Source organism: Sebastes fasciatus, chromosome 2 (genome assembly GCF_043250625.1).
Source record: "Sebastes fasciatus isolate fSebFas1 chromosome 2, fSebFas1.pri, whole genome shotgun sequence".
In the NCBI taxonomy this organism is placed as follows: domain Eukaryota; kingdom Metazoa; phylum Chordata; class Actinopteri; order Perciformes; family Sebastidae; genus Sebastes; species Sebastes fasciatus.
The window spans coordinates 2,429,685-2,445,048 of NC_133796.1; the positions used below are offsets into that span (position 1 = coordinate 2,429,685).

At 43.1% G+C, this 15,364-nt stretch overlaps 1 protein-coding gene and 4 non-coding genes across 5 annotated transcripts in view; 4 read left to right on the forward strand and 1 right to left on the reverse strand.

The window, feature by feature from the left end:
* Window positions 1-15,364, reverse strand: part of LOC141781717 (nuclear receptor ROR-alpha A-like) — a 95,278-nt gene that overhangs the window by 52,325 nt on the left and 27,589 nt on the right. The window lies entirely within an intron of this gene.
* trnav-uac (transfer RNA valine (anticodon UAC)) lies at window positions 773-845 on the forward strand. The gene has a single exon. It is a non-coding gene; the product is annotated as a tRNA-Val (tRNA).
* Window positions 1,204-1,276, forward strand: trnav-uac (transfer RNA valine (anticodon UAC)). The gene has a single exon. It is a non-coding gene; the product is annotated as a tRNA-Val (tRNA).
* On the forward strand, window positions 1,581-1,653 carry trnav-uac (transfer RNA valine (anticodon UAC)). The gene has a single exon. It is a non-coding gene; the product is annotated as a tRNA-Val (tRNA).
* trnav-uac (transfer RNA valine (anticodon UAC)) lies at window positions 2,166-2,238 on the forward strand. Its single transcript has one exon. It is a non-coding gene; the product is annotated as a tRNA-Val (tRNA).

Below are 15,364 nucleotides of genomic sequence, written 5' to 3' on the forward strand. Positions count from 1 at the left end.
ATACACTATACTAGTTAGTGGATACATCCACTGCTGGTGTGAGTCTGAACATGAGACTTAAAAGATGAGACAAGAAGAAGCATATAAAATATCACTTATCCTTACACTCCAATGTTAAACAACCTACTGGCACACACACACACACACACACACACACACACACACACACACACACACACACACACACACACACACACACACACACAAAGATCCCACCATCCCCCCCATGCTTATTAAATATATTAATAGGTAGTTTGAGCCTCTTGGTGCTCCAGTTGGACTCCGTACTGAGCGAGAAACATGCTGCTCAGCCTTCTGTGCCCCTTCCCCAAACACACACACACACACACACACACACACACACACACACACCATCGCCTTCCCGCCCTCAGGGCCCCCATATGGACCCGATGGATGAGCCTTTCCAAAGCTGCTCGCACGAGCAGAAAGCTCTGCACATGTCCGTGTAGCAGTACAGTATACTGTATATATAGAGTTCAGCGTGTATACGGCTCATATGAGGCGTTTAGAAGCAGGTCTGCTTGTAAGATTGTGAGTTTCAATCTAGTCTGGAACTTAAAATAAAATTCTAATCAACACACATGTTTTATTAGTAGTATTAAAGGTCAACCAAGAAACTGCAAATGTCAACTCTGGCAGCAGTGTTTTCACATCAGCTGCTAGACTGTTCTACACCACCTTCACACACAGATCAATCATTAACACTGTGAAGTCCATGATGATTGATTGATAGACAGAAGGCTGTGACAGAGGTTCCATAGTGTAGTGGTCATCACGTCTGCTTTACACGCAGAAGGTCCTGGGTTCAATCCCCAGTGGAACCACAACTCTGTCTTATGATAACATGTTTGGAGTTAGAAGTCAAATCAATAAATTCAGGACTGTGCCATAAAGGAAATCATGCTGTTGTCCGTCTCCATCTTGGTTTTTGGCCATCACCATCTAAGTTATTGGTCGTCACCACCTTGGTTTTTGGTCGCCTCCATCTTGGTTTCTGTCCGTCTCCTAGACCCAAACCTAGCCTTAGTTTAGAAAGCTGGATCACCTCTCTGCTCAGCTCGTTAAGATGCAAGTTTGACAACAAAAACACGTCTGGATCCTTAAATATGAACTGTAGTTGTTTAAACCATATTCAGAATCACATTTATGTCATGATTAGATTACAGTCATTCATATCCCAGAGGTTCTATAGTGTAGTGGTCATCACGTCTGCTTTACACGCAGAAAGTCCTGGGTTCAATCCCCAGTGGAACCAGACTTCTCTCTTATTAACACCTGGATATAGATGTACAGACAGCAATCACTGAATTACTTTGATACTGAAGAAAACCTGAAAATGGAAGTCGTCAAAAGCCCAATTTGAACTGCATTTATTGTCTGTCAAAGGAAATTGAGCGTTGTGTGAGTGTTGATAAGAAACTAATTTGTTTTGCATGAGTCCAACCAAGAAACAACACACTTTCATTTTCTTATGAGACTCTAAAAGCAGCTTGTTAACCGCTGAACTATTCAGAACCACATTTATGCCTTCATTATATTATAAATTGTCACATCACAGAGGTTCCATAGTGTAGTGGTCATCACGTCTGCTTTACACGCAGAAGGTCCTGGGTTCAATCCCCAGTGGAACCAAAACTCTGTCTTATTACCACCTGACTAACATCAGTTGTGAAGTCAACAAATGTAGGATTGTACCACAATCCAATAAATCCTAGCACCTCCTGTTTGCAGGGTACACACAGACCTACAGGCAACTATCACCGGATTAACTAAGAAAAACCTGACTTAATTCTTGCATTACTAATATATCATCAGTAGGTTGGTAGGATATAACTAATCAACCCCTCGGCATTGGAAACCGACACACGGAGGCACCCTTTAGCAACAGAACCGGGCTTTAAACTAACTCCAATGTAAACCCGGTGTTATTCGACGGTTGGAGCAAGTGATGCAGTATTAATAGCGTGAGAGTCCGCGAAGGGCGGGCGGGCGCTTTGGAGTGGTGGATGGGTCAAACAAACACAAGACTATCAACCAGGAGACCGCTGTTCATGTCCCGTGTGAAACTAAAAGTAACGGGAGAACGGGTTGATAATTCTGTACGTTCAGAACCACATTTATGCCTCGCGTAGATTATAGATACAGGTTCCATGGTGTAGTGGTCATCACGTCTGCTTTACACGCAGAAAGTCCTGGGTTCAATCCCCAGTGGAACCACAGCTCTCTCATATGACCATGTTTCCAGGTAACTATGATAGTTGGGAAAATCCTCAGTTAAAAAACTCTGTTTGATTCAGTAATAATAATATAATACTGTGTGTAGTATAACACTCACAGGTGTATTTTTATTGCTTTTAGTGAAGTAAAGGATATGAATACTTCCTCCACTACCGGTAAACAAATACCCACTCAGTGACGCAAGTGTCAGTTATGTTGTTATGTCTGCCTCATCGTCTCCTTCATTTCATATTTCATAACCCCTCCATGAATGACAGCAGAGGCTGAGACATTTGTCCCCCCAGTTCGTCCTTCAGACAGCGTCTCTCTCTCTCCAGGCTCGGTGTCATTTGACTGGTTACTTGTGTTGCCTGGCAGGAGGCGCTGCCTTAAACGCTGCAGTCAGGGAGCCAAAGTCTCATGTGCACGGCAAACACCACAGATTCCATGAAAGAAGCAGCATTGATCTGCATGCTGTGCATTGATACGTATCTCTCGCCAGGAGTTTATATACGACATATACCTGCGTATACACACCAGCACACTTCAGGAACACTCACAGTAGAGGCTGATGTGAAAACAAAGCTGCTTCACATACGTCTGGATAAGTGACATGTTGGAGGTATGGGTTTTGTGTGTGTGTGTGTGTGTGTGTGTGTGTGTGTGTGTGCACTGAGGCCTCGGGGGTAAACACAGCTCTGCGGTAGTGCAGTGTGTGTGTGTGTGTGTTATCTCTGCACTAACTGCTGTTCTTCCGCAGACAGACGAGACGCTGAAGGACTGAAGATACTCCAACTGTGAACATCTCTGTGTGTGATTCAATCTGTCTTTCTTTTTTTACTCTTTTTTCACACAGCGTGTGCATCGCTGTATTTTGTATTTTTTAAATTTATATGTGGCAAAGTAATTCTCTGTGTGTGGCAGCCTCCCCGTCTCTGGTGCTTGCTGTCGTTTCCCTTTTCCCCGGGTGTGTGTTTTTGATTTGGTTGAATAGCTGAGTGATTGGAGGGTGATTCACTTCACCTGTTGGCTCTTAAATGATAGTTTAGAGCAGCTTGGTGCGTTCCACTCTCGGCCAATCAGGGTGTGACGACTACTCCCCTTTCTGTAGGGCTTAAGAGAGGTGGGAAACTGCACAACTAACTGCAACATGTATTATCAGCCAAGCCAGAAAATGCTGTTTTATGCCCTATTGAGAATCTTGTGCTCTTTTGTGTGTTTTGCATATTGAGAGAGTGTTGACTGTCCTAGTTGGGGAAACACAAAATATACACCCTTCAGTTAGGTTACCTGCATCAGGGCCATTAGGTGCTATTTGTGCAAGGAGCTTGCTTGCCTCACAATAGCCTAGCGATAGCCTAGCGCCTGCAGGCTTTATTTTGTTATTCTATTCATTTGTTGATTTTCACTGAAACCCCTTTATACCCATTTCTTTTGGTCTGTTTCATTTGGGGAAACTTTAAAGGAGGGTAAAAGTAATGAAATAAAAAAATTCAGTTTCCTTTTTTTCGTTATTGCAGAGGCATTTGTTTATTAACTCCACCAAGGAGGTCATGTTTTCACCGCCGTTGGTTTGTTGGTTTGTCCGTTTGGAGGATTACTCCAAAAGTCAGCGATGGATTTGAATGAAATGTTTTGGAGGGGTGGAGTGCGGCACAATGAACAATCCATTAGATTTTGGTGGCGATCTGGATCATGATCCGTCTTCGGGAATTTGTTTTAATAACTCCGGTCAGCCTGTGCATTAGCACCACAGGCTTTAAGATATGTGCAGTGTAACTAATGACGCGTTCATGAAACCTGCCTTGGCGGAGGTCTGCGCTCTCCGAGTGCACCTCTAGTTATTATTATTATTATTAAGGAGGCATTTTATTTTGTATTTTTATGTGGATGGGAACTGGTTCTCAGTCTTCTGCCTGATCAACTGAAGTCTGGGGAATCAGTACCGCCACATGTGTATAAATATATATGAATTTGAATGTGGATATAGTTGTTCCAGAGATCTAGGATCTTATTCTATGTTAGAGTCTTTAAACACTACATGGAGATGTTTAAAGTTGTTGCACTGGGAACAAATGAAGTGATTTAAAAACTCAGAGTCCCATATTTGGCTTTGCATGGCTCTCAAACATGTAACATGAACAATAACCAGCTCACAGAATGACTTTACTAGCTGTGAGCAGAAGCTGGGAACATGATAGATAAAAACCTGACTAGTTGCTAGACGGGTTATTGTTGCTGCTGATTCAAAGAGCAGAGGGAGTAACAGCGGAGCAGCTGTCCTCGCCGTCACATGTGATATCAAGTATTCAATCAGTTGAATGTGCACATCACCAGGTCCTCAACAGACAGGTCACATTGTTCATAAAGTCTTATCTTTCATGTCAAATATATTATCTGACATCACAAAGCATCACATGGTCAAGGTGAGCGCGTCACATGCTGGTTGTTGTTCTGTTTTTCTCCATGACCTGCCGGTCAGAAACAACACTTTCACCTTCAATGACCTCGGAGCTTTTTCTAGTCATTATCAACCTGGGCAGCTGAACAATGGCCACCGAGGCCACTAGTGGTATTTACAGGATAACGCTAAATGCTGCACCTGCAAGTGCATGGAGACTAACATTAGCCACTATAAGCTACTGCTCACATCAGATCCATTAAGGCTGTCCCAACAAAAACCACTGAGTGCATTGAAATAGCAATGGGGTGTTTTATTTCTTATAAATTTAAAGTCGTGTTATATCGTCTTTCAAACTGAAATCAGTAAAGAGTTTTCTCCGTATATAAAACAGTATCAGAATCCACCGTGATTCAAACCAAACAGTTGCAGTTCATTCATCCGTCTATGTATATTTGACCACCTGAAAATCGTTGTCTGAGTTCCCTCATGTGCCAGTGAACACATGCTCAGTGTGTGTGTTACATCAGAGAGTCATTATGTAACACTGACATCTGCTGGGAACAGAGTGGGTGTTGGTGACGAGCTGCAGCTTCACTGCTGCTGCTGCCATGTGTGTGTTTATCTGTCTGTTAACTCGTGTTTGTTTACTTCAGTTAATTACTCACATACTCTGTACAGTAACAGTAACAGTAACACCCGCCATTTATTTAACCACCACTTATGAGACAATATTGAGACCAAATGAATGAGAATAACTAATAATAAAAAGAGTTGAAATGACTGATTCATCATGTGAAATATATATATCTCTGAATGTGAGTTCATCTCATGTGAAAAATACTATATGAATTTACCAACTCTGCTTCTTTTCTCAGTTTTGAAGCATGAATTTGATTTGGCCTTTTGGTCTGTTGCAACACGTTCTCATCCCAACTTGTCACTGACGCGTTGTCAGACCCCTCAGCGTCACTTTGCAGTCGCAGTAAAGCCGTGCTCAATGTTGAGAATTAAACAAAACAAAACCACTATAGTTAGGTTTAGGAAAAAAAACGACATGGTTGGGCTTAAAACTACTATGTTACTGTGAAAAAGTGACTGGACGTTGTGAACACGGAACAATCCGTCACAATACCACTCCGAGCTTCTTTCTATTTTCCCTAAAGCTACTGGACGGGTTACTCCCCCCTGAAATGTTGTCTTTCCAACACGTTCTCATCCCAACTGGTCACATATCGCCCCTTGGCGTTGGCGTCACGCCCCTTGGTGTCGGCATCACGCCCGTTGGTGTCACTTTAGGATCTGCCAACAAAACCACTATAGTTAGGTTTAGGAAAGAACTACATGGTTGGGCTTAAAACGACTATGTTTGTACAGTGAAAATGACACTAAACGTTGTGAACACGGTACATGACGAACAGCTGATTGTAAAGTGAAAGTGAAACGTAACGCACGGGACACGAACAGCGGTCTCTTGGAGGAAAGCCTTGTGTTTGTTGGACCCATCCTGTGTGTCTCTTTCGCTCTTTAAACTACGTCATCACAGCACTTTCTCTGAGCGTTTACTGGTTTACATTGTAATGGAAAGCCTGGTGCATCTCCTACCACCGCTAGTGCCTTTTGTGTGAGCATCAAACGCCGACGGTCGTGACAAAGCGTCGGTATTTGACAATATCAACTCAAAACAGGCATTTTACTAAACAAACTGCGTGACTAAAAAAACTCATTGTGTAAATACAATTTAATTACCCAAAAAGCTGATATGTAAAACTGCATTAATTGAATGTTTGACCACTTGGTGGTAGAAAATCAAAAACATATGATCACCTGACACAGTTGTTGTGGTAAACATGTTCCAGCAGGATATTTAGCTCTGGTTTGGTCTCCACCAGCTCTTTATGAGTGACCCTGTTCACATGTGTCATTTCATCCATTAGCTATTTAAAAGATAATGATAAGTGGAGCTTAAAATGTGTTTTTGATTACATCCCACCTCCTCATGTTGTTTGTGCATTTTGCTGCTTCGGTTCTCTTTCAGCCCTCAAACTCTTCGGCTTCAAACATCAACATCCCTCTGTGTAATAAACGGGGGAAATGAATTTAACTGGTATTGAATGGAGCCTCTCTGGCATCCATCTTGTCAATTTTCAGGGGGGCCGTCAGGCTGAGTTTAAGAGCTCTAAACTGGTAGACGATAAAGTTAATCCTTTTATCCGTATCCTTGCCGCGGGGCGACCAAAATAAACGCTGAAATGGGAGTCGAGAGGAATGTGGTGGTGAAAGAGGGAAGTCTATAAGAGCTGTGACTGTGAGAGGAAGGAACAGCAGTGAGAGGGAATTAATAAAGATGTGAAGCATGTTTGTATTTGACTGGGAGGTGAATACATGTAACTTCTGCTTAATGGATTTAATACAGCCGGCTTCTCCCTGACTTACTCGTGTCTTGTAACTGTACAGTGTCGTGTGGATAAAAGGGCAGCAGCGACGCTGGTGAGGTTGGGGATTAAAGTCACATTAGAAAGCCTCCAGTCTAAAAATGAACGCTGGATAAAAGCTTTCAGGAAAGGGAATACGTTGTGTTAAAGCCACGTGTTTCTATGTGTGACTCCATGTTGCACTCAGAAAATAAAACCAGCCCGGTTGCACTAAGTGGCGTATGAATGACACGGTAATTTGTAAGTAACTTAACGTGCAATACAACGCATTAGTTTTGCAGCCGTGTAGTCTGAGTGCAATGAATGAAGAATAAAAAGGGAGAGAGACCGCTGATGGAGGGCGGGAAGGCACATGGTTGGATCCAACAAACACAGGACTTTCAACCAGGAGACTGGTGTTTGTGTCCCAAAGTGTTGTTGAGTTATTTTGAAGTTACTGTAGCCTGGTGGAACTGACTTTGGGGAGTGATTGGTCGGGCCGGACCTGTAAGGTAGTGACCTGGCAGTGATTAGCTGATAAAAGGCAGCTGGTGGCGTGCCGCGGGCGCTGAGTCTGCCCTGGTTTCTCGCTCATGTGAGAGTTTTCTGAGCTGTGGCCGACAAGGGTAGTTGAGAGGGGAAAACCCGAGTGCATTTGCTGTACAGCCGTGAGTGAGCCGCTGCCTTAGTGATGCATTTATTTAGTTTTGTTTTGGTTTAACTGTTAGTTTGTCCACCCCGTGATGTTGTGGCCCGGTTTATTGTCGGCAATAGTAAGCGCCCCGGCGCATAATCTGTGAGCTTCTCTTGCACTGTTGTTTGTTATCTAATGCCAATCAACCGGTTAATGCCGGATTGAAGGATGTTAACCGTGACAATAATATTTTCTGTACTAATAAAGAATTAGATTTTTAATACAACAAAGTGTCCTGGGTGTATATGCCTTAACGGCTTCCGAACCTGGTGTCTGTAGTATTGGGGTGCTACATTACGTTAGTGACGTTTATGATGTGTTTTCTGTACTTATGTTACTGTGAGGTGCTTCAGCTACGGTCGTGGTTGCGCGTAGAACTGCGCTGTACGGTTAGAGGCAGGGGGCGAGCTGCTGTGACGTCATAAGGAAGTGCCAAGCTTAGTGGGGAGATCATGCTGGCTGGAGGTCGACTGCCTTGTGGCCGGGGGTGAAGCTTCAGAACCGGGCGAGTTGGAGCATGGTGTCCTTTGAAACCTGAACCTATGTCACTGTTTTGAGGGGTAACTTATAACGTGGTTGAACCAAATTGTAAACTTACTCGCCAGAAAAGATGTAGAGCTTGTGTTTGACGTGCCTGTTGAGACATCTGTTCGTATTTGCTGGGGGAGGGACTAAACTGTGACAATATTACATTACGTTGTTTACATAAGTTTACGTATTTATTTTAAACCCAACCACGATGTTTTTCCTAAACCTAACTAAGTAGTTTTGTTGCCTAACCCTAACTGCGGCCGTTTCACAGTAACGATGTGGCGTTAAATGACACGCAAAAAGCTTAAAAACACGCGGGAATGTCCTTAAAATGTTGCTATTTTTACGCCAACAAAGGGTTCGATGAACTCTTCGGCTTCTTTCCAACAATCGCCAGACAACAACATCATCAGTATTCTGCAAAATGCCTGCTTATGTTCAATGACAACGTTTTTAAAATTCTTGCTTCCTAGAATCTCTTCACATGGCAGTTAAAGTATGGTTGAGGTTAGATCGTGGATTTGGTAAACAAAATCTGGATACCTCATGGTTATTATGAGGCAACAAAACAGTTAATAAAAACACAAATACTAATTGCATTTGCCGGTCTCCTGCCTGAATTTTAGACAAGCTGGTGCACCACTTTGACCTCCACATTCTTACTTTCCTACCTCTCTACATAAAGGACAAACTACTTCCTGCAATGCTACTGAAGTGGACACTGGACTTAAACCACAATGTGCGTCAATATAGACGCAATTCCAGGGACGCTTGAACTCCTTTCAGTGCTTCAGCTTCCACTGACACTTTCAAAGTGTGGCTGTACAGTAAAAACATTTATAAACACACAGACCTGGCAGCCTAAAATAAACCTGTATTTGTGAGAGCGAGCGAGCAGGTGTGACAGCCGTTCATTCATCCTGTTGGTGCAGTCGACTCTCACCTGAGCAGCAGCAGCAGCAGCAGAGAGGCTGAATAAATCACAGCAGCGTCTGCAGACATTCAGGAGCTAAAAACAGGACAGCGGAGACGGAGAGAGGCCGGCTCCCTCGTCCCTGCGGAGCGTCCAGAAACATCTGAAATATCTCTGGTGCCCTGCAAGAGGCCGCAGGCTGCAACGCTCTCAGGTAAACCCAGAAGAAGGACCCAAAGTTTTTACTGCTGCACCAACAAATGACTCAGAATGAGTTATCTCACTGTTTTGTTGTTTGTTTCTTCTACTATCCTTCTATTGCCATGACCAGCGTCTGCTTTCTAACATTTTTATGCCATTTTTTCTAACTATAGCTGATAAGCGTGACGGTACAAAGAAACCTTCCCGACCAGAGTCATGTTAAACATGGTTTGGCTCAAGATGGAGGAAAGAGTTTTCCACAGGTTGATGATATTTCTCATTAATAACTGACAAACAGGCGTTTCCCTGTTGAATTAACAGCACATGCTGGGAGCCGCGCAGATTGATGCTCTTGCCCTAAAAACAGTATTGTTAGCGGATGACCAATGGTGTGTTGGTATGTATAGGGAGGGATGGGGGTGTTGATGCTACGGGTGTTGTCATTAATATCTCCCCGGGCTCGGGGGCCCGCTCGGACCCGGAGCGGAGCAGCAGCAGGAGCTCCAACACATCTTTATCTTCCTTCGACTGAGCTCGCAGCTCGCCGGGCCAGGTGAGAATCCATCATGGCTATTATTACCTGAGGCTCCGCACTGCATCCATCACACACACACACACACACACACACACACACACATATTCCTACAATACCAACAGTGGACTCTGCTTCTACACCTACCAAGTGAGGACCTCGGTTTCTGGTCATTTTGCAATAACAAAAAAAAGGAAGTGAAAAAGTTTTTTCACTTCCTTTTTTTTCCATAATATAAATGCAAATATGCTTTTATGAAAAGAAGAGGGGCCGTGTAACCCTGACTCATGTCTACCTATCAAAGAGGGGACCTCCGTAGCCTGCAGTGAAACTGTCCGTCAGTCATTCTGTTTTCTTTCTTCAGTCTTCGTGTTCCCCTTGACAACAGACTGGACTAGAAATGCAACACCGAGGACAGAGCAGCCTCTACTCCCTGAGGAAACCCCGGTCCTTTCATGTGTTCAACAGTGTTACAGATCTTCTACCAGTCTGTTGTTGCAAGCACAATTTGATTTGCTGCAGTGTCCTGCATCAGTGGCATCAGAGACGGCGCTGAAACAGACGGAAGGAGGGCCGGCTCAGTTCTGGGAAGCACCTTGGAGCCGTTAGAGGTGGTGCTGGTGGTGGAGAAGAGGATGCTGTACAAACTGTAGTGCATCACGGAAAACATCCTCACATCCTCTTAACCACCTCCTGGTCAAACAACGGAGCTGTGACAAGGACCGCTACAGAAGCTGCCCTCTCACTGTGGAGCCTCATAGGCCTTTCACACAACTTTGGGCTCGCTGTGGTGTGTGCTGAACCCTGCGGCGAGTGCAACGCGAACCACGTTCTATGTGAACAGCCCTTCGCACGAAAACGTGTATAAATGCCACGATAATGCACGAGGCGTTTAGCGTGCAATAAGTACGCCTTTCTGGATTTACATGTGTCATTTGAACGCCATATTCTGTACTGACTGCGATGTAAACACATTAGCGTATAAATGCTATGGTAACGGTGTACAGTGTTTTGTTTTGTAAGTTACTTTAGTGACGTCTTTTCTGTAGTTGTGTTACGTTGTGTCCGTACGTGTTTTACTTAGTTTACCTACTTATTTTAAGCCCAACCATGACGTTTTCCCTTACCCTAACTAAGTGGTTTTCTTGCCTAAACCTAGCTGCAGACGTTTGCGTGGCATGCAAATGACATGCGAAAAGACAAAAATGCATACTCATGACACGCAAGAATGTCCGTGTAATTCAATGCAAACTGAACCGTTTTAAGAACTCGTTTGTGCCCACCTCGATCAAAATTTTAAATTTTAAATAATGTTTCTTGAGGCTGATGGTTGTGCAATAGCGTCATGGTCTTCTTATTTTTATCTTCTTTTTATTCTGTTTTTAAATCGATCTTGTGCAATATGAGTAACGTGCAATATACAGTATGTTGTTTGTGTTTCTTTGTTTACATTTGGGCTGTTCTTTGTTCTATGTATTGATGCTGCTGTGGAGGCAGCTGATGGTGAGCAGCACTGAGTCCAAAATAAATTTCCCCAAGGGGACAATAAAGCGTATCGTAGCGTATCGTAGCGTAGCGTATCGTAATGTTGTGGTATTTATACGCCTCCCTCCCTTACAGACTAAAGACTAATATAAACATTTTCTACTTGCACTATGTCCACCTCACAGCATAAAATCATACATGTACAGTATGTACAATCCCCTCATTTTATAAAGCTACATTTTGTAAATTACTAATATTTGTACATTGTTAAATTGTGTTTATTGCAAAGTTTTGTTATTGTGAATTTTTGAATATTACTAGATTAGTGTATTGATAAATATTGTAGTGTTTTGCACGATATTTTTGTGTTTTTTCTAAGTCAGCTGATCCATCTTTCTGTCTGTCACAACTCAAGGTGAGCAGAGGTGAGTCCTGCCTGCAGCAAGGCATGATGGGAGAGCGAGATAGGTCCAGGTCCCTAGTGATCAACATGCCCGTCCGTCTGTCTGTCTGTCTCTCTGTGGGGAAATCCAATGTGTGTCCATCTAACACACGCCCACACGCAATACTGCTTTTTCTCACCTCAGGTGTCAATTTTTTCTCACTGAACTCTGGCTGACTCATATTTTCTGTGTTAGCCTCCATCATAATGAGTTCACCTCTCCGTCAACCTGAGGGGAAGTCTGTGTGTTTGTGTGTGTTTGTGCGTGTTTGTGCGCGTGTGTGTGTGTGTGTGTGTGTGTGTGTGTGTGTGTGTGTGTGTGTGCGTGTGTGTGTGTCAGGCTGGCAGAGGGGAACGTTTTCCGATAAATTGTCATAATGTGGAGATCACCGGAGGTTAAGTGCAGTTTTCTTCTTTTTTTTCAGTCAGACGATGACAGCAGATCAGAACCAATCAGAGTGCAGAGTGGAGCGAAGGACCGCCATCGGTGATGTCATAACCTGCTGACTGCTCTGACATCCAGCGAGGAAAACACACTTCAGTGCAGAATGAACTTGTTGACATGTTTTTAATCACTTCAGATGTTTTTTTTAGCTTTTATTACGTTCGTGGATATGTTTCCTTGATCTCAGAGAGTTTTCAGAGCAAATATTAAGAAGCTAAATTATCTAAATGTGAACAGAAGTTTAAAGGTGGAGCTTTAATTTCTGTCTCATTTAACAAACTGCAGCTGGCTGAAGCCACGGCCCCTTTAACCAATAAGACATTAACATGCGTATCCGATAGACCTAACGAAATATAATTTATTATTTGATGATAATAAGTCACACTTTCTACCACCACAGATCTGCACAGCAATAAGGCTCCACACCAAGCCGTTAGTTTCATTAGAGAGATTTGTGACGCTGTTTAATCTCGGGTGTTATCAGATGTTTGCATGTTGCCAGTTCACATTCAGAGTCCTCTGAGCTTGACGTTGTGTAACAGTCAAACATACGTCGGAGTTTGTAATATTAAACATATGCGTGTCCAGTGATGTGGGTGTGCAGGCAGCAGGAGATCCCAAACAGTCTGATTAACTCCTCATCCTCGGCTCGGGATAAATCTCGGCCTGCAGGAGACACGGCCGGCTAATGAACGAACACGCTGTTTGTTCTGCCGCCGCGGGAGGTAGATGATGGGAGACAGCGGGGCCTCGACGAACACGAGGAGAGGCTGGCGTTAGTCGAGGACTAGAACACACAGGTTAAACACAGAGACTCACAACTAAAAGAGAAAAAATAGAAACTTAGTTTAGCATGTTAGCATGCTCACATCAGGGAATTCACAGTAAACACAAAGTGCAGCTGAGGCTGATGAGAACATCTTTAGTTCTGCAGGTATTTGGTGATAAACCAAAGTATTGGACACATTAAAATGTTGACCTGATGATGGCGCTGAGATAAAAAAGTCACCAAAGTTATTACAATCCATCCTGAGGAGGACATGAATGTCTGTGAACCACGCGTTTAAATGAAAATACACATGACGTCATTGTGTTTAATGGCAGGCTGGTCTCATACAATGTTCATAACTATACCTATGAAAAGTAAATCACTGTAATTCGTATATATCTCATGAAATCACCTCATATTTAATCCACGTAATCGTGAACCAAGAAGTACAAAGAGCGACAAACGCAGCATATAGGGACAAAGAACGTGTATTGCCAAGAAGTGAAAGTCAATTGTTCGTTCCATTGCAACATCCGCGCCCGGCAGCAGAGCTACGCTTCCGCCATTTCGGACTGAAAGCGACTACCGGACGCCAGTAAGACGTCCGCATAAAAAGTGCCGTACAAAAGTAAAACAAAATGATTTCTATTCCATTGTTATATTCTACCCAAATGGCCTGTGTTGAACAATAAAATATTATAAATATAGCAAGCATATTCAGTCCAAAATGGTGGCTGTTCGTTTCGCTTCCCGTGTGAAACCAGAAGCCAACATTGATTTATTTATTTCCGTACTTAACTAACACCACTTTCGTAGTTATTTTAACCCAAAACACAACCTTTTCCTAAACCTAACTAAGTATTTTCCTGTGAGGACAGAAGTTTATTTTGAAAAGACCGTATGCATGTATCAAGCGTAAATTGGCACGTGTCGCTGGACATTCGTAAGAGAACGCATATTATACAAACTGTTGTATGAGGATACGTTGTTAATGGAGATTATTACATTTCTATTGATGGTTATAAAATAGATATTAAGAGATTCAAACTTTTAAAAAACAGAGCAGCTGGTTTTCCATCCTGACGTCAATACACTGCAATGCATCAAAGCCATGATTTTATTTTAATCCCGATGCACAAACCATGCAAACACACACACACACACACACACACTGATGAAGCCATGCACACTCCAATGCACAACAGTCCCTCAGATGTATAATCGCTGGAGTTTCCGTGGCTCGCTGCCCGACTGTCACAAACAGTCTTTGTTAGAGCGGCGCTAAATTGCTTTAATACGGCTGTTTTTTCCAAGGATAACATGCTCCTGCAGAGTGTTTCAGTTTAACTGTGAGGCTTCGTCTCTGAGATCATCGTTTCAACTGCTGTGAAACTGGAAACAGATTTGGATTCAAACTGCTGAGTCAGTCAGTGACCTCAGTGTAAACCTGCAGGAGTTACACATCTACATGACACTGTGAGGGAATTTAATGCTTTCAAATGAAACTTGAGGTTGTATTTTCAACATCAGAAGTCGAATACATATTATGCTTGGTGGTCAGATGGTTTAAGTTTGTCCATCAGTGACAACAACAATTTATTTAAGCTCCAACATTTGTTCAAATCGTTTCATGAACACGGTGAATATGAGTGGCGTGTTTCCACATATCAACGTGTGAATCACACTCGGACTTACTGGAAGGGTTATTTTTCTTTCTCTTTTGGTGGATGCTAGCCATTTCCCTCTTCCTTCCAGTTAAACAAGCTGTGGTTTATCGGTTGGATGTCACAAATCATGTGGCGTTGCTCATAGACACACACACATACAGACACACCTCCAGGTTCAGACGGGCTCCATCCATCAGGGGAGTCAGCGGTGAAAAATCAATGTGTGAAGGACGGAGAAGAAGAAACCTTCCACCAGAGAAAAGCGACCTCCAGGCTCATCAGTTCTAACTATCAGTGATGCATTAAAACACAGCAGAGGACGCTCAGGTGTACAGAATGAACCTGAACGCCCCCTCATGTTTGGGGTTTAGTTAGATGGTGATATTTAACTCCCTGTTAGACAAAGTGTTATAAAACTCTAGAAACAAAAATCTTAACAGACTTATCTAGGATTGTAATGAAATGACAGGAAGCTAAAATATATATTTGGGTCGTGAGTTGGGTTTGGATCTTCTAGGATTTTGGCAGAACCAGATTTAGGTTTGGGTCGCATCGTGGTCTCAGTTTTAGAACTGAGCAGAACTTTAATATGGATGTGAACAACCTCGATGTAAAGCTGGAAGTCAGCATTT